We start from the raw sequence: 20,524 nt of genomic DNA on the forward strand, positions 1-20,524 counted from the left end.
TACTGGATGCAACAAAAATGAAACACCCTTTTGTGTTTGGCAGGCAGTACCACCATTGAATGTGACCTATTCAAGTTAATGAGGTTGTGGCACAACTGTCATTATTAATGTATGCAAATCATGTGCTTGCTGTGTGTAGCTTTGTCCTTTTGAAGGGTAAATAAAGCAGTAAAGAGGTGATATATAGCCTCCAAACCACCTGTCACCCACTGTGGATCTCTTTAAGATGGGGCAGCAAAGGCCACTGAATGTATTTACAAGCCCCAAAACAGGGAGAAGCTGGAGGTGTCCACACAGCGTTTGCATTGTGTTGGGGCTAGACAAAAATAATGCTATCTGCAGAGTTGAACAGGCATTGATGCTTTGAGATGGGTTTCATTTTGCATGCCATATTGTTAACTCACATATGGCATTCACAGTGCATTTAGGGTGCAATTCCAAAATATCAAAAGTGATCATTTCCCATTTTAGCACTGTAAAAAATAAAATTAAAAGAAAACTCACAGGGCGTTTGAGGAGATTTGCTTAATGCAACTCGAATGCCTGTGTAACGCATCAGAAATGCTCATCAGTGCTATAAGTGCATTAATACATGTTAAAATATAAGGATGAATGGAGCAGCGCTTAAAACAAAAAATTAATATAAATACTAAAATATAGTGCTAATAAATCACAAACCAACAAAATGATGATGTAATCACTGATGTGACTAGTGAAAAGTGATAATAATACAAAAATAGGTGACAAACAATAGTGAAAGGGTCAGCTTGGTGCCCTACTACAGTGAAACCCCCAATTATTAAATCAATATAAAAATGTGTTAGTGTCCTTTTCCATCTCATAAATCTTCAAAGCAAATACTCCTTAGTCCATAAATCACAAATAATAATAGATGTTTATCAAAAACATGCAACGTGTATTATGTGGTAAATTCGTGCAAGTGCCAGCACACACTTTATCCACTCCAGCTGCAGTGCCTTCTCACCTCCTTTATGTGACCTCAAAGGGCCAAAAAGCATTCAGGATCACTATGGATCCTTCACATCACCGGCTAGTAGCTCTCCTTTTCCACTATATCTCCTGAAAGCCTAGGATCACCTATGGTCTCCTGTTAATGTTCCTCCTCCAATACCTCCTCCTGGACCCTCTGTATAGGTACTCTGTGGGGTATATTACTCAAAATACCAGTGAGTAATAAAAGAGATCCTCCATAGTGCAGTATTTTTAGCAATGCAATCTTTTATTCAACAGCAAAAGAAGTACACTCACATGTCAAATGTAGTCCCTTCCTCACTTTTCACTAGTCACATCAGTGATTACATCATCATTTTGTTGGTTTGTGATTTATTAGCACTATATTTTAGTGTTTATATTAATTTTTTGTTTTAAGCGCTGCACCATTCATCCTTATATTTACTCATTGATTGGTTATCACATTTAGGTCTTGGCTGCTAGTGATCAGTGCTTACTTCCATATCAGCGCAGGAGGATTTCCTGTTTATTTTTTAATACATGTTAAAAGCAACTTTAACCATTTCCCATATGGCCACTGTACATAAACAGCCAGGTGGGACAAACGTTGTTCTGACAAGACATACTCATATGTCCTGTCAGATTCTGGGCACGGGTGCAGCCTCATGGAAGTGTGATCCTGTGATGCCTGTGGGCACAGTGCATCATAGATTGAGACATGGACACTGTGATTGGCTCTCCTGATCATTTGGTGGATGTGTCCAATCACAGCCATCACATAATGTAACAGAGGCACATGCCTCTGTCTATACCCGTTTCTCTTCCACCCTATAGCAGAAATACTGCTACACAGCGGCACGGGTGCACCAAATCACGTACATATACGTGATTTTGCATTCCCGGGTAGGGGGCGCGTGCCTCCATTCGTGGCCGTGGTTGTTAGTCACCGGGTCCCGGCCAGTGATTACTCGCCGACGCCCAGTGATTGCTGAGGATCTCCGATGGGGAGGAGAACTATTTGTAAACAAAACAGTTCTCCTCCCTGTCAGCTCATGCACACTGCTTTGTATGGCTGTGCTGTGCACAGCCATACAAAGCAGTGTGCTTACAGTGAAGCACAAACACATGCCCCCACACCCAGCACACAGTTAGTGGGGAAAAAGGACATAAATTTCATTTGAGTGCAGTGTTGCATGACCGCGCAATTGTCAGTTAAAATAACACAAACCCATAATGCAAAAAATGGCCTGCTCAAGAAGGGGGGGTAATTCCTCAGGAGGGCAAGTAGATACTTTCATCTATGTCTTACTTTCCATCAGACATAGAACATCACTGATCAGGACATGGGCGCTGCGATTGGCTGTCCTGATCATGTGATGGCTGTGTCCGATCACAGCCATTACATAATGTAAACAGAGGCACATGCCTATGTGTCTACTTTCCTCACTGACAGCTCAGTGAGGAAGGGGAGAGGAGGATCACCACAGCCTGTCAACAGTGTATAGCTGCTGATTTTACTGTGCAGCTACACACAGTTTACACAGAGTGCAGCTATCCCACACCAGTGCACCAAGCACACCCTGTACCTATCCAAGTGCACATCAACATATGTACCAGTGTCCCATCAACATCTGTCAGAATGTACCAGTGCACAAAAACAACTTTTACAGTGTACAGGTATCCCATTAACATCTGTTACAGTGTACTGTGTACAAAACCATATGTCACAGTGTACCAGTGCACAATAACATCTGTCAGTGTACCAAAGTCCCATCAACATCTGGCATAGTGTATCAATGCATAAAACCTTCTGTCACAGTGTATCATTGCACATCAACATCTGCAATAGTGTTCCATTGCAACATCTACATCTCTCAGTGTCTCACTGCAACATCAACATCTGTAAGCGTCCCTAGTGGACTGTCAATATTTGTCGGTGACCCCAGTGGATCATAAATATCTGTCACAGTGCACCAGTGCACAAAACCATCTGTCAGTGTACCAGTGTCCCATCAACATCTGTCACAGTTTACCAGTGCACAAAATCATCTTTCACAGTGTACCAGTGTCCCATCAACATCTGTCTCAGTGTACCAAAGTGCCATCAATATCTGCAATAGTGTCCCACTGCAACATCAACATCTGTCAGTGTCCCTATTGAACCTTCAACATCTGCCGGTGTCCCTAGTGGACCAACAGCATCTGTCAGTGTCCCTAGTGGACCTTCAACATCTGGCGGTGTCCCGGTGGACCACCAACATCTGTGTATTAGAAACTTTGTGTAAAACAATATATTTTTGGATTCCTCAAAAGCTTGTGGCAAAAAAATGACATGTTCAAAAAACTCATAGTGCATACATTGTGGTGTTTGCTTTCCAAAATGTGGTCATTATGAGAGTGTTTCAACTCTCTGGTTGCTCCAGGGCTTCCAAAATGTGATAGGTAGTCAGAAAATTGGATGTGTAATTTACAGTATGCCCCTATAATGTCTGAAGGTGTTCCTTGGATTTTGGGCCTCTCTATATGGCTAGGTTGTGAAAAAATCTCACACATGTAGTATTGTCATACTCAGGAGGAGTAGCATAATGTATTTTAGGGTGTATTTCTTACTATGTTCATGCTGTGTGTTAGAAATAGCTTATAAATTGACAACTAGTTTTTATTTTCTTTCCACATTTTCCAAAAACTTGCAGCAAAAATTATATGGTCAAAAGACTCATTATACCTCATAGAAAATACATTGGGGTGTTTGCTTTCCAAAATGTGGTCATTTTGTGGGTGTTTTCATTTTCCCGGTGCTCCAGAGCCTTCAAAAGTGTAATAGTTAGTCAGGAAATTAGATGCGTAATTTTTGCTGCTTGAATGCCCAAAAAAGTTTCTTGTATTTTGGGCCCCTCTATGTGGCTAGGCTGTGAAAAAATCCCACAAATGTGGTATCTCCTTCCTTAGGAGAAATACCCGAATGTGTTTTGGGGTGTAGTTGCAAGTATGCCTATGCCATGTGTGAAAAAAAAAGTTGTTAAATTGACAATTTTGTGGGGAAAAATATTTTTTTTTCATGTTGCAAAGAATTGTGGGAAAAAATACAACTTCAAAAAATTCACCATGCCTCTTACTAAATCCCTCTGGATGTCTACTTTCCAAAAAGGGGTCATTTGGGGGGTATTTGTACTGTCCTGGCATGTTAGCTGTCAGTACATCAAGATTGATCAATTTTTACATATATGTATCATAGCTTGTAGACTCTGTAACTATCCCACAGACTAAATACTATACACTGATTTGGGTTATTTTAACCAAAGAAATGTAGTAGATACAATTTTTGCCTAAATATATGAATAATTATCATTTATTTGCTACATTTTTTAACAGAAACAAAGAAAAATTCATTATTATATACAAAAAAGTAAAAAACCCAGTGGTGATTAAACACTGCCAAAAGAAATCTATATTTGTCTCAAAAAACTTATAAAAATGTAATTTGAGTACAGTGTTGCATGCCTGAGTATTTGTCATTCACAGTGTGAGAGCACTGAAAGCTGAAAATTTATATTATGAATTTTCTTCAGGGGTAAACAGTAGAGTGCAGCAAAAACATTCTATAAGATAATAAAATGTTGATCATAACATAATACAAATATGTTTGTTAGCAAAATAAAAAAAAGGAAAAGGCACACATATTAAGTATATACATTATCAACTCATATCGCCATATGTGTATCACAAATTAGAAGATCCTTGCTGGTTAATTCCCGGCATCGTATAGGCAAGAAGACCCTCAAGTGATCCAACTGGGAGAATGTAGACTGAATGTAATTATAAAGATCTTGAGTTAAACACTAAATAGTGCACTGGCGTTGCCATATATACTATGTATAAGAAAAGGAAAAAACCTACATCAAGTTGTCTAGTCGAAACCAATGAAGGGCTGTAATGAGCTGTGCATGTCTACACAATCGAGCTACAATGAAACACCTTCAAAACTTTGTAGATGCCAATTTTGGTGCTTGTAAAGTCCCGGTTTTTCAAAATGTATGGTTATCCTGGTTCAGCCATTTGATTGCTTGCTAAGAAAATTACCAATGTCCACATAATTAAGATAGGAAGAGGGCAGTGCAAGAAGTACCGTGAAGCTGAAGTTGGAGGACTGGGACACATGAGACTATGGATAAAGGTAAGTATAAGTGGATCTTAGAAACTATAAGCTATATAGTGGCTGAGAGCATATTTTGTTCTTGGCGGGAGTTTAGTTTTAAATTCATAAAACAATAAATCGGATAGACCGTTATTCTTGCACTTTGCCCATCAGCATTGCTCTGTTCACTTGTTTATACAATGCCCTTTTTAATTATTCTTTTTTTAACTCACTTTACTGAATATACAAAGACAACATACAGAACTGTGTCTGATTAACTTTTAACCAGTGAAAATATTTAACTTGTACCATATGCTCCAAAAATGAAGAGAGAAATTAGCATCTTTGGAGAAAATGTCAGTGATATCAGCAGGTTTCTGAGACTAACTAAATGAGCTAGCTTTACACAATTTGTTGTTTTATCAGCAATGCTCTGTCAGCAGAAAGAGGCATATTCTTTGAAAATGTAAGCAAGAAAACAGACAAGTGATTGAATTTCTTTATTAGAACACCCAGTGTTAAATTCATGGTGCAGTCATTGTAGTCAAAGCCATACGTTAAAAATTAAAGTGTTGGGGTTTTTTAGAAATATTGTCATTTGTCCATCTTTACACTCTAATGCACTATTTTGCATCATTTTAAAGTCTTTCTTTCTAGTTGTTTATAAAGCAAATTAGGTTCCTATTTAGGTTCATGGATTCATTAGCCAAAATAATTCACCAGTAATACTTGCTGTGTAGAGAAGATTCTGCAAAAGAAAGAAAATACAGAGCTTTACACAAGGGAAATAAAGGGGTTGAATTACCAAATAAAAAAGGCTACTCACTTAATGTTTGATTTGAAAAATGAATGTTAGTAAATAGGGCAAACCTGTATTACTTTGAATACCCAAATACAGTATGTGCAAATTAAATTAAAAAAATATTTTTGCTAGCACTTGACTAGGTATTCAAAGTAAATAATTTTCACTAATATTCACTTTGCAATGTGGGAACACAATAAAGTAAATATTCATTTACATTGCAAGGTAAAGTGGCTCTATTCTTTTAGTAAAGCAACCGCATTGTCTACCTGTTTATAAAAATTGAATTCACAGTGACAATAGCGTAAGGTAAGTGGTGATAATAAATAGCTTTATCAATAAATAAGGTGAATGAGAAGAAATAGAAAAAGAAAAAAAATAATAGAGCTAATGATGTTTTAATTTTATGTTTTCATAAATAAGCCTTTTATTGCACATTTTGGGCCAGATTATATACTAAAGCGTAAACAAGGTGAATGGAAAGTAACCCATGTACACCTCAAACATCCAGTCAAATGTAAAATAAATCAACACTTGGTTATTTTAAGTGAGAATAGGTTTTTACTTCTCACTAACTTTATAGTAAAGTATAGCATAGTGTATACAGTAGAAAGCAGGCCCATTATGCTCTAGAACTGTATAAAAAAAAAAAAACTATTGAGAAGGTATATCTAAAGTCTCATCTGTCACAGTGTAAACAGGTCTCAAATCCAGTTATTTTGCATGCACAAGCCTCAAAAAGTTAAACTTTATCTTCTCTCAGTATGCCAAATCCTCCTTCATGTATGCCTCATAGACTTTCCATTCCAGTCAATGGCACTTCCAGTGGGAAAATGTAAGCAACAGGGGCAGCGCTGTCATTTCAGAATATAGCAAGGCTGGGTGTGGCCAGTTTCTTGTGGATAAGCTGAAGGCTTGTCAATTGGCGGTGTTAATGCTGATAGCCACGTCCCTGCAAAAGTTTTCTCCTCCCGCTATAGTGCAGGCAGACCTATGAGAGGGTGATAACACTGCTCTGGATTCAGAAGCAGTTCTATTAATTGCTACATAACTTTTTATAGGATGACCCGTATGATAAAGGCCTTGGAAGGGTGAGACATATTAGAGGGACATGGCATAGGAGACTAGCTGAAGCCGGTCCTTACTTTCTTACACTGAGCTGACTAAAAGTATGTGGCTTCATTTTCATTGCATATTCAGTGATATTGGGCTGGATGGGCCCCCTGGATACCTGCACCTATTATCGGCTGGAGTCCCAGGAAGATTTACAATTTGGCTTGGAGTGGCACAGGTTTTTCTAGAGTTTATAGACTATATCTATACTTCCAGAAAATGTTATTTTGTTTATTCTTGACTGACGTTTTTATACTTAGTGATGCTCAGGGCACATAATTCCCCAATTTTGCTAAGAATATACAGTACATATAGTATATCTTTGTTAGATAATTAAATAATGATTATAAAATACATTGGCATAATACATAAAATAGGCCCAATTTACCAAAAGTAACCAGTGGTCAGTCTGCCTGCAATATTATGCTCACTTATGTGCCTATTGTTGATCACACAATGAGTTTATGGGGCTGATTACTGTTTAATACTAAATAATTTAGATAAGCTTAACTTTCATTACTTTTTCTGTATGAGCATTTAATTTAAAAATGTCACCTGCTTGGGTGGAAAAAAAGTGTGCAAAAATTACTTGATTTCAAACAGTCACAGGTCTGCGACTAAAAAGCTGTTTGATTATTTTCATCTAATTTCCATGTATTTTGGTGTGCTGAAAACAAAATATTGAAAAAACTCCTAGACGTCATGATTTGCCACAAAATGCAAAATTGTCTTCAAATTTATCAATTTTTTTAAATGTTTGGTATTTTTTTTTATATTATGGGTTTTTAACCAAATTTAAAGTCCAAATTACTATTAATTAATTCACATAAGTGCATTTAAGATATAAAATGCAAAAAAAACCTTAAAGGGGTTGTCCGAGTTATGTAAAAAATAATATAGCACTGTAAATCTGATGGTCAGCAATATATACAGAAGCTAAGCAAGTTTTACGGAAAAAAATTGTTTTCTCAGGAGGAGATGAATGATTTGGTAAGAGACTTGAATCTTCCCAAAGATGCTGCTGAGTTACTCAGATCAAGGCTGAAAAGCAGGGATTTATTGTTGCCAGGAGTGTCATCTTCATGGTTCAGACATCATGAAAAGGAGTTTGTTCCTTACTTCGCCCAGGAAGACAAGTTGGTTTATTGCATCGATGTCGAAGGTCTGATGGGTCAATTTAAAATCCAATATGCTTCAGAGCAATGGCGTCTTTTTATAGATTCTTCAAAAAGAAGTCTCAAAGCAGTTTTACTCCACAACGGTGGTTTTTACGCTTCCATACCTGTAGGTCATTCCGTATACTTGAAGGAAACATACGAGAACGTGGAATTGGTTCTTCGTAAACTTAAATATGAAGACCATGGTTGGAAAGTGTGTGGGGACTTGAAGGTCTTGTGCATGCTGCTCGGGCAACAAGCTGTGTATACCAAATACCCTTGTTTTCTGTGCCTATGGGACAGTCAAGACCGACAAAATCACTGGACCAAGAAGAGTTGGCAGCCGAGGGTGCTAACAGTTGGTCAAAAAATGTTCTCCGAGAACTTTTAGTACCTTCCCATAAAGTTCTTCTACCACCTCTCTACATAAAATTGGGATTGATGAAGCAATTCGTAAAATCACTTCCAAGAGATGGCGAATGCTTCAAATACTTGGTCACCAAGTTTCCAGGCCTGATTGAGGCAAAATTGAAGGAAGGTGTGTTCGTCGGACCAGACATTAGAAGGCTTATAGTTGATCAAGAGTTTGTCATTACCATGCCGGATCCTCAAAAAGAAGGGTGGATTGCATTTAAAGAAATCGTTCAGAAATTTTTAGGCAATAACAAAGATCCTCACTACAAAAAGATCGTTGGATGAATGCTGAAAGCATTTAGAGCTTTAGGTTGCCTGATGGGTTTGAAAATGCATTTCCTCCAGTCCCACCTTGACTACTTTCCTGAAAATTTGGGAGCTGTGAGTGAGGAACAAGGTGAACGATTCCACCAAGACATTAAAGAGATGGAAAGGAGATACCAGGGAAAATGGAGCATTACAATGATGGCAGACTACTGTTGGATGCTTCAGAGAGACATTCCAGATGCTACTCACAAGCGTAAATGCACCAAGAGGAGCCTCACAAGGAAGAAGAATCGAGTTTAGTGTGTGTATGTGAGCTCATTTCAATTCAAAAAAGGATTTTCATGAAAAAATTGTAATAAAACTTTAATTTTATAAGTCCATTTCCATTTATTTTGAGGTATTGCCTTATTTAACAGTTACCTAAATTGTCAGGAAACGTGATGTCCTATGACAAAATGGAGGTCATTTTCGGATTCAGTGCACCAAAAAACATAAAGATTACGTGGAATAACCAAAACAGCTCTTGAAAAAAATTTTTTTGCCGACCTGTGTTATGATGCTATATTTCGCATCAGAAATATCACACACATCTTTGGTTGTTCTTAACCAGTTCAAATCTGGACACTTTTACCCCCTTCCTGTCCAGGCCAATTTTCAGCTTTCAGTGCTATCACACTTTGAATGACAATTGCGAGGTCATGCAACACTCTCCCCATATGAATTTTTTAGTATTTTTTGAGACAGATAAAACTTTATTTTGGTGGTATTTATTCACCAGTGGCATTTATATTTTTTTGCTATGTAAATGAAAAAGTCCAAACATTTTGAAAAAAAAGTGTTTTTCTTATAAAATTTTGCAAATAAATAATCTTTCTTCATAAATCTTGGCCAAAATGTATTTGTTTATCTTTTTAGTAAACAAAAATAACCCGAATTAGTTTATAACCAAAAATTATAAATTTTTGAAACTTTTATTTAATTTTTTTATATTATTATTTATGGGGGTTTTTAACATACTGTCACCCTAGCAGTACAGTGTCACCGTAGTTACACTGTACTACTTGTGGGGGGTGATGAAGATTTTTTTTTTTTTACACTGATTGCTTTTACACCCATAAATGCAGTAAAAGCAATCATTTCTCCTTCTCTCTGGCTGCATTCTTGCAGCCATTAAAAAATACTGTGAGAGCTGTGATTGGTCACAGCTTGTCACATGGTACAAGGCTGTTGTAAATAAACTTGTACCATTTGATCTCTGTGATCATTCACAGATTTTACTAGTAGTAAGCAATGATGTCAGAAGTGACACCTTGCTTACTACTATTCATGTGATCACTGATTGGCCAATTAGTGATCACATGATCGGAACCTCACACAGAGGTCATGTACAGCGATCGGTGATCTGCTGTGTCCAAAGGACACAGTGGGCACTGGATCGCAGTGCCGCTCACTCCTAGGGAGTGCGCACAGCCTGAAAATGCGGGCACCATTTATGAACGGCAACCCGCTCCTGCACTGCTCCTGTCCGGCCGTTTATGTACATGGGCCGGATGGGAAGTGGTTAATAAATGACATGATACACAGAGAAGTATTATTATCACATTAAATAGCCTTTTTTATCTAATTAATTGGAATGTGGTTTTCTAGCATGATTAATCTCAGTGAAGTAGCAGTTCTCCACCATTCACTCACAGTATAATGGTATTTACCAAGATACAGTATAGATAAAATGTCTGTTAGCAAGACCTACCAAATGCATTCTACATGTGCCTATGCATGCATAATGAACAAAAACTGTGCAAACATGCTCATTGGTAAGTTTGTGGGTCTTGGTACATTTGATATAGTATATTAAAATAAGTAGTAAAATATAGTGGACGTATTTATAAGGTTATTGCAAAAATTGCTGTTCTCTTCAGTCCACTTCAAGCCAGAATAATGTTTTTTTTAGTTTTTGATAAAGTAGTAAAAATTTAGAACTTCTGATAGTGCGTTTTGGGAAATCTTCCCAACAGTGACACAAACATCAATAAACACCTTAAAGCCATTGTAATTGCATACTTATTTCCTAAGAGTAAAATAAAAAATGTTAACAGTTACTAAAAAAGTAATTTATTTTATTTTAAATGTCATGTCCTTGCTCACCTGTTCCGGGAGCCCAAAGGTTTTGCTTTTAGAAAAATGTAGCTATAATGATGGAGATGTAAAGACAACTATTCCTAAATATATATAAACATACCCCTTCTTTCTCATATTGTCTTGCCTTAGTGAATCTGTGTAGCCTCCTGCTGCAGGCTTTCTTAGGACAGACAGAGTTAAAATGTAAGAAAATTAAAATATAAATCATATAAATCACTACCTACACAATCCTTTGTGAGGAAAATAAAAAAATAAAACAGGAATGTTGCTAGCAAATCATTGGCTATTCAAAGTGATCACAGCTTTACCTTTACTAATATTTACTTTGCTATATGTGCTGCCTCAACCCAATTAGTAAATCAACCCTTTTGAATTATTGGACTCATACATTTTCATGGAATTCCGGTTTTCTGCCTTTTGTATTATAAAGTAGCTTATTTTTACATTTTTAGTTGTTATAGGTATTCCAAGTGGAAATCCACAACATAAAAAAGAAAAATTAGAACCAAAAGGCCTACTCATAAAAACCCTGCTCCAGCTGTTCCACCAATATAGTTCAGACCCTTTGCTACATATGTCAACATAGTGAGCATTCCCTACAAAAGCAAACTAAGTTGAAAAGGAATTCAAAACTAAAAGCACCAACACATGCTACAGTAAAATAAATATTTAATTTATTTTATGTTAGGAAAGCAACAGAAAACAGAATGCCTGTTGCAAAACAAATATTAATCTAGGGTATCAACGGGAATTGTTTAATAGCTTTTTTTTAAAGCACATTCCTACTGCAAGAAACAATTGAAAAATATACAGAAAGATGATCATTTCTCTTTGTTTTATCCCAATTCATTTTTTTCCAGGAAATGTAATTAAAATCTGCATTAATGCCACCAATTATAGCCTCCAAGGGACTAGAAACCCCATGTTACCTTGTGAAGGAACATTACTGAGCTCCAAACATCTATTTGCCATTATAATAGTCATTAATCCTTGCAAATGCAGCATATTATGAGGCTTCAAGAAAATCATCTCAGAGGGAAATACAGCACATAATTATTAGTCACCGGTTTTCTGTGTCAAATGATTTTATTTTTTTTTTGTTACAAAATTGTTTAGTCAACTTATCTGGTAAAGTACAGATAATGTCTGATTTCTTTGTTTTCTTCATATTTTGGTGATCGTGCACAAATGATTGCAGGCCCCTCTGTTAAGTCAGTAAAAAAATATATGAAAGCCGTCAAGTACAATAATTAGTGTCATAGTTTAATACATGTTTTTTCCTATTTGTTTACCATGAAATAAAAAAATATAGTAAACAAAATACCTATACATTCGATAAGGCACATGGTAAAACAAATGATCATTTTGTGTCTGCATGCTTATGCATGTATTTATGCTATGAATAACTCACAGGCAGCAAACATGCACATTTTGTAATGTTGAACAAATCAGTCATTTGTGCATATACAAAATCTGTATTGTGAACCAGAGAGTGCTTGCGTATCTAGGCCTTGTATATAGGGCTCCAGCTTGTATACAAGTAGTGTGTACAAAAAAACATATACTAAGCATCTGCAAAGATCTCAGCTTGCTTTTAGGGCCTGTTCACACTAGTGCAATGTGCAATGTGCATTATGCATGCTTGTTAATTAACCTGCATTGCATTACGGCAGCCCATTCTTCTTCTTTTTTTATTTATTCAATTTTTATTCTGAAAAACTCTCAAGGAGAGAACCTGCAGGTACAATATTAAAGTATAACTAAGAGGCAAAGCTTTTTTTTTATTTTGAGTGGAAATGGAATAGAACACCTATAAGGTTTTTATTGCTGTATGAATCCCCTTTAGGATGATTCACAATCTCTATTTGTCCTGTTTACCATTATCATTGAAAGTAAAAGAAAATCCCAAATTTTTTGTTGTCCCCAGAAAAGTAATAGAGTTTAAATCTACCAATGGGGACACTAGTTCTGGTGACCTGGGGATCCCAAGGAATTCCCTTAATTTGCAGAAATTTTAACTCACTTGTGACAGGAAGTGAAGTAATCTCCCCAATGGAAAACAGATGGCAAAAAAACTGACTCTATTGAAAATGAAAAAAAAGTCACATGTATAAAGGAAAAAAAAGGAAAACAGGAACATTCACATATTGAAATAGAAGATGTGGCATATGAAATGTGGATGTGGCATATTAGGGTAATGACCCCCAAGACATAGATAAAAGAATATCTTTTGGATGGTTCATCCCCTGGCTCCACACATTAAGATAATCCATTTTAATACCAAATAAGAAGAAATATTAGTATTAAGGATAATCCTTTAAAAAGGGAGAATGGGTGGAAGGGAGAGATAAAAAGGTAAGCAAGAGAAATTGATAGAATTCAAAGAAGGTAATAAAACAAAGGAAACAGTATAACAAACATAGAAAGTGTAATAAACAATAAGGGAAAAGGATATAAGGAACAAGGGATATACTGTAGCCCACAGTGGGTGGCTGGAGGGCAGAAGGAAATGTAAATAGGCTAGCGCATTCATTTTAATGGTTTCCCTAAAGTACCCAAATGCACCACAAATGTGCATGTAGCAGTTTTGGCAGTGCACTACACAACAACGAATGTTAGAACATTGCTGCTCAATGTATAGCAATGAACATTGGCAAGGTGTACTGTGATGTCATTCAGAAAATGTGCCTTAATGCAGACCTTTCTGAAAGTGCTGACTGTCACTTTAACAGGCTGCTAGCAGGCTCTAGTAGGCTTTCAACAAGTTTCAAAAAGTGCTGAAGCTAGCTGACAGCTTTATTAAACCTGTATTTTTTTAAGTGGCAGTCAGCACTCCTAATGTATGTAATAGGGTGGTGGCTGCAGGGGGTGTTTACATACACTCTTGACTGCATGTAAATCTGACAAAATCTGTACTGACGACAGATTGCTTCCATGGAGCCCCCATAGATTCCTAGTAAATTTCTTCCTCTTGTCTCACTGCAACTCCTTTAGCTTCGGTGGCATGCAGGGGGGACATAAGGGGTATAATAGACTACTGGTATCCTATGTGACAGAAATAAAATTAAGTGAAAAAAGGGTAACAAAATTAAGGCTACACCCAAGCACTTTACTCCCCCCCCACAAGAAAACTTTGAGCCCACCCTACTTCTATATACATGCACATACACCCTGTTCCAAATTATTATGCAAATTCTATTTAAGTGTCACAAAGGTTAAATATTTTGTTTTTCAGTTTAACTCATGGATGGCATTGTGTGTCAGGGCTCTTTTCATGACTGAAAATAATCTCGGACACCTGTGATAATTAGAATAGCAGGTGAGCCCAATTTAGGGAAAAACTACTAAAGGAGGATGTTCCACATTATTAAGCAGAGCACCATTTTCAGGCAATATGGGGAAGAAAAAGGATCTCTCTGCTGCCGAAAAGAGTGAAATAGTTCAATGCCATGGACGAGGTATGAAAACATTAGATATTTCACGAAAACTTAAGCGTGATCATCGCACTATTAAGAGATGTGTGGCTGATTCAGAGCACAGATGGGTTTGTGCAGATAAAGGCACATTGAGGAAGATTTCTGCCAGATCCATGCATCGATCAAGAGTGCAGCTGCTAAAATACCATTACATAGCAGCAAACAGATATTTGAAGCTGCTGGTGCCTCTGGAGTCCCACGGACATCAAGGTGTAGAGTCCTCCAGAGTTTTGAAACCGTGCATAAACCTTCTATTCGGCCACCACTAACCAATGCTCACAAGCAGAAACGGCTGCATTGGGCAGAAAAATACATGAAGACTAATTTTCAAACAGTCCTGTTCACTGATGAGTGCCGTGCAACCCTGGATGGTCCATATGGATGAAGTAGTGGACAGCCACCCTGTTTCAACAAGGCTGTGACGTCAGCAAGGTGGTGGTGGAGTCATGTTTTGGGCCGGAATCATGGGAACAGAGCTGGTCGGCCCCTTTAGGGTCCCCGAAGGTGTAAAGATGACCTCTGCAAAGTATGTGGAGTTTATGACTGATCACTTCCCTGGTACAGAAGGAAGAACTATGCTTTCTGTAATAAAATCATCTTCATGCATGACAATGCACCATCTCATGCAGCAAAGAATACCTCTGCATCAATGGCTGCTATGGGGATAAAAGGAGAGAAAGTCATGGTGTGGCCTCCATCCTCCCCTGACCTCAATCCTATTGAGAACCTTTGGAGCTTCCTCAAGCAAAAGATCTATGGGGGTGGGAGGCAGTTTACATCCAAACAGCAGCTCTGGGAGGCTATTCTGACATCTTGCAAATAAATTCAAGCAGAAACTGTCCAAAAACTCACAAGTTCAATGGATGAAAGACTTGTGAAGCTGCTATCAAATAAGGGGTCCTATGTTAAAATGTAACGTGACCTGTTAAAATGTTTAAAAAATTAAAATGTTGTTAAAAGTTTGATTGAAATAGCTTTTGATTTCAGTAAATATGCTGCAAACACAACAAATGACAATTTTCAGTTCTTTACAACCTATAAAGTGTTTTGAAACTTACTGTAATTTGGAACAGTGCATTGTAAGTTTTTTATGTTTAAAAAAATCCTGTTATCATTAGGAGGTTTGTTCAATAAAATTTGAATTGTACTCTTAATAGTTGATAACATGAGAATTATGCTGACTGTTATTTACATCAATTATTTAGGTAAATGAGAAAAATATAATTTGCATAATAATTTGGAACAGGGTGTACACATGGAAAATGCACACATTGCGGTGGCTACATGCAAAAATGTTGACTGCACTACACATGTTGCATATCACTGCCCATGCCAGAGTAAAGGCTTTTAAAGTGGTGTCTATGGAACATTTTGTGTATACACTCCCTCCCCAGTGCACTCACACCCATCCTCCTTCCCCAGCCACTGTGCCCATCACACTGACAGGTGTTTGGCCAAAGAGTTTTATACTAGGGGTGGGTGAAGTCTGATGTTAAACTGAAAAACTAGTTCCCCATCAGGTCTACTCCACATTTGATTGACAGCACACAGGAGTGGGTAGACTCCTAGCCGATGTTTAGTCCAATAGCAGCTTTTGAATCTACCCACTACTGTACACTGTCACTCAAAAATGAAGTGGAGTTGATGGAGAACTAATCTCTCAGTTCCTCATCAGGCTCGCTCACCCAGTAACAAGTCATTCCCAATCACGGGCACTGCCCATATTTGGGTAATGACATCAGCTGTATCCCTGATCCTTTTGCTTACATTTAGCTTTTAGCTGGAGAAACTCTTGGTGGACAGTTGAATGGGGATGGGGGTACAGCATCGTGTGGGAAGCTGCCCCATACATGACAGCATTCCAACACAGGCAAGGCCTGTTTTAAGTACTGGTGTACCTCTGTATGCCAGATCAGAGTTGGTCTTAATTACAGCCAGTTACAAAAATAGTGAACTGTTGATACTTTTTTAAGAATTTGTGGCTGCCATAGTGATAGATTTTTAAAGTGGGGGTAGTAAGAACTGTCTAAATCTGTCACGTGTTGTTAATTTTACCAACATTGGCACAGCTAGCCTGAACTTGGCACAGGTAGTTCCTAAGGGAATTGCCGCAAGAAATCTCTTGGGGCCATTTCTACTTCCCTTTATTTCCTAAAAGGGTAAAACTTGGAGAAATGTGCAAGTGTTCCAGAGATGCAATAAAAACCTTTTGTGGATTTTGCTTTTTTAAAGGTTTACACAAAGTTTTAGGCAACTTTCTGAAGGCTCTACAAATGCTGCTGTGCACACTGAATTTTTTCCACAAGAAGCTCATGTGTACAATTCCATAGAGACCTGCATGCCATTCATTAGAAACCCATTCCTTTAAGAGATCCATGCAGCAAATAAGTTGAATACAAGCATAACCCCCATCTCAATCCATTCTACTGGAAATTTACCTACTCTATTGCTATGATCCATTTTGCAGGATTTAAAACTAGCTAACTTGCATTTTCCAAATCTCATTCTTTTTTAATTTTTTTTTTACATAAAAAACATAGTAGCAGCAAATTGATATTTAAATCATAATCAAACCTCAAAATACACTAGTCCAGTGCTGATGGACATGGGCTCTTTCTCACAGACAATACCAAGAGTGTAGTATGAAAATTCAGGGAGTCATGTCCAATTCACCTGCTCCAATCACCTATCCCTATCCCTAAAGCAAAAAAAATGTAGAGGTTCTTTCTGCGCATCCTACACTTGGCTTCCTTTAGTAAATCAAAAATTTCCTCTATTCCAAAAATAGCTAAACACTTTCTGTATATTGTTCCCTATGTAATTATGTTGAAAATCCATCTGTACATATTTGAATTTTTGTTCTTTTATGCAATCATTTCTTGTGACCATTATATCAAGAATTAGTCTGACCCCAAAAATAATTATTTCCTGCATGGATTCTTTATGATATTGCTTTCCTTGATCCTGCAGGGCACAAAAGACAAAAATAATATAGAGTGTGCTAATCATTTTATTATAAAACTCCAAAAGTTTAAAGTTTTCTCCCACATTGCAAGGAAAAAAGAACTGCAAATTGGCTATATTTAGTCATTTTCACATCTCCCTTATCCCTCTTTTAATTAGAAATGGTTTCTTCTTTAATGAACATATAATAAAGTGCAAGAACATAAATGTAACACTATGGTTTCTTTATATCCAAAATTTTGGAAACAAGTAAATAAAACATTTTTATGGATCAGATAACTGAAAGAAAAAAATACAGAGGGCAAGGACATAAAAACACAATTCCCAGAAGACAGTGCAACCAAGCCTGAACTACAGCACCTCTCAAGAATGGACAGACCAGACAGGATTGATGTTGACAAGATAGATCAAAGATAGATCACTCTGACCTTCTGGTGGCAGGCTGATGGCTGCCTGCTGGGGCACACATCAGACAGGGTGCTTGGCACTTGGCAGGTTATACAAATGAAAACTAGAGATGCAGGTGGAATCTGTGAACTAGCTGTGTAGAGAGAAAACATTTTTGTTATCTGTTTGTAACATCAAACGCTCAGGAAGGGGTGAATTTTAATAAACACAGGTTCTATAGAGAGATCCTATGACAAACACATATGGCTAGGAACACAAAATATGCTGTAATATGACAGTTTGGCACTGTATGAAACTATAAAATAACGTGTCAGTCTGACATGTGATGTTCAATAAATACTGTCTGTTCACTTCTTAAATAAGTGACAAGATATTACACTCCTTTGCCTGCACATGATATAAGAAATTTAGTATGGATTCTGACATGTCTGCCATTTTGCTTTCACCAGCTATTTTGGTATGAAGTACCATATTGTCATTTTATTGGGATGTCAGAAATAAACATTTTCACTTCAAATCCCTCTTGATATTTTGAGTATTACAAGATAATATTGTATTAAAAAATTACTGCATTTATCTGCTGATGTGAAAAAAAACAAAATAGTGAAAAAGGCTAATGGCATTAAACCATTAACAGGGGGATGTAGAAGTCTACATAGTGTAAAAATAGCAACATACATGCTGAAATCTAGTTGTGGACTGTGAACATGTAGCTTTCACAAAGACAAAGAATTATCAAGTACACCACAATATACAAAATTCATCACTTTTACCTAAACTATTATGGAGTTGATTCAATAAAAGAGAGGAGGCTGTTGGGTTATCAAGGTGAATGTTCATTTTATTAATGTTTTGTTTAGTAAACAAAGTGAAGTTATGTTCAAAGTGAATGCCCAATCATTTTGAAAAATCAGGCTTTTTTCACGAAGATCTTTGGAAGGTTGAAGTGAACACAGCTTTACTTTACAATGCAAAAATACACTTTGCAAAGTGCACAGTCTTTATTGTTTTGGTAAATCAATTAGCATCTATATGTCAAATCACCCATAGTAGAAAAAGTGTGTGTGGTTCTGCCAAAAATATTTAATAAAAGAAATATGCGCAAGCTACTAACTATACTAAATTACTACTAAAGTATGGTAAGTTACAAGTTACAGGCAAGCAAGTGTTAAATGTCAGACCATCCACTGGCCACTGAATGTATGGCACTATACAGTCAAATGGGAGGTGCAGAGCACTAGAAAGGTTTAACCTAATGCTCTGTAGCAAGCCCTATACACCATCTGGATCTAGGATCCTGGGTTCTTCCCAGTCTAAAAGAAAGTACTTACATGCACTGCAAACTTGCCTGTAATATTAGTTTATACACTTTGGTGAGCCTTACAATGTGATGCTAAAGTGACTTCCCCATGATGCCTTGAAGGCAAAAGAGCAAAGCTTTAACACAGGCTCTGTGTGAGGACTGGGACTATGTATTGTATTAGATAGCACTGAATGATGCTGGGACCTATTTGCTTTGGAATATTTGTTTGCTAAATTTGAAAGGGGTTTTCTACTCATTTTGTCCTTATTCAGGAGTTAAAAGTTGCAAGTGCAATTTGTACAGATGTATGTATTGACTGATGTAAATCACACTGAACAGGTCTTTCACTGTGTTTCTCCTGCATAGTAGTGGGTGGGCAGCTAGAGTTCTGGATGGCTCAGGCACTGGTGATTCTTTTATTGTTTTTTTATTTGTTTTTTTTTAACAACACATTTGAGTATTGTCTGTGATTGTTCCCTGAACTCTAATAAATCTCTGGAGACTGAATAACCCCCGTAATTCTGCAGTGAATGAGAAGGTTGGGAGAGCCAGGAGTATCAATAACAAATAGCTCCCTGGAGTATAATGAATCCTTTATCTCATCACTGCTATATTTGGTTAACAACATATTTATAAAAGGTCAAAATCAATATTTCACAAGAAATATTGATTCCAGAGGTTTTGCCTGTGTAAAATTTGGCTTTGAGCTCAATTCATTTTTGCCATATTTCAACAATTGTGAATGTAATCCAGCAAATTTATTTTGGAGATAAATTTCAAAATTTCAGGCATTCTGATATTTTTTCTAAACATTTTACCAGTAAACAACATGAACATAATCCTGTTGTAATATTATATTTAGTGCAGGGATGTTGGTGATAAATGTGAAATTATAGGTTTTTGTACTTTGCTTACCTTTCTCTAATTTTGACATTTTCTAAAATACAGTTATTCCAGGAAACGAAAAGGGTTATAAGTAATTTATTTTTATGACTGTACATAAAATGTGTAGAATTACAGTGAATGTACATATTGAGACATATGCCTCCCCTGTGCTTCATATAGAATATAAAATATGCACATGCAATATTTGAAATTTACTTGATTTAAAGAAAATAAAAATATTTTAGCATTTGATTACTTTAGTCAAAACCAAAATAAATAATAGAATAAAATATGTAACAAACCACTATACATTCCCTTTAAGAGCAATTAAACTCAGGCAGTGGGAAAGAAGCCCAAAGCAACCAATCAAACTCCAGTTTAAAGTAGTAAAATAGTTAACAAAGTAGATCTAAATGGTTGCATTGCATTATTGTGCTTTGTATATCATTTTTGTCCTTTGTGCTTCCTTATTAAATATACCTAAATCAA

The 20,524-nt window shown here is 36.8% G+C and overlaps 1 long non-coding RNA gene across 3 annotated transcripts in view; it reads right to left on the reverse strand.

Moving 5' to 3' along the window:
* Window positions 1-5,594: 5,594 nt before the first annotated feature.
* LOC149470366 (uncharacterized) overlaps window positions 5,595-20,524 on the reverse strand; it is a 502,914-nt gene continuing 487,984 nt past the window's right edge. For all 3 annotated transcript variants that reach the window (XR_016309161.1, XR_016309158.1, XR_016309154.1), the window contains one exon: window positions 5,595-5,855. This is a non-coding gene — a long non-coding RNA (uncharacterized LOC149470366). The remainder of the gene's footprint in view (window positions 5,856-20,524) is intronic.

This window comes from Staurois parvus, unplaced genomic scaffold (genome assembly GCF_062004578.1).
Source record: "Staurois parvus isolate SC_StPar_1 unplaced genomic scaffold, SC_StPar_1.0 ptg000048l, whole genome shotgun sequence".
Classification (NCBI taxonomy): Eukaryota; Metazoa; Chordata; class Amphibia; order Anura; family Ranidae; genus Staurois; species Staurois parvus.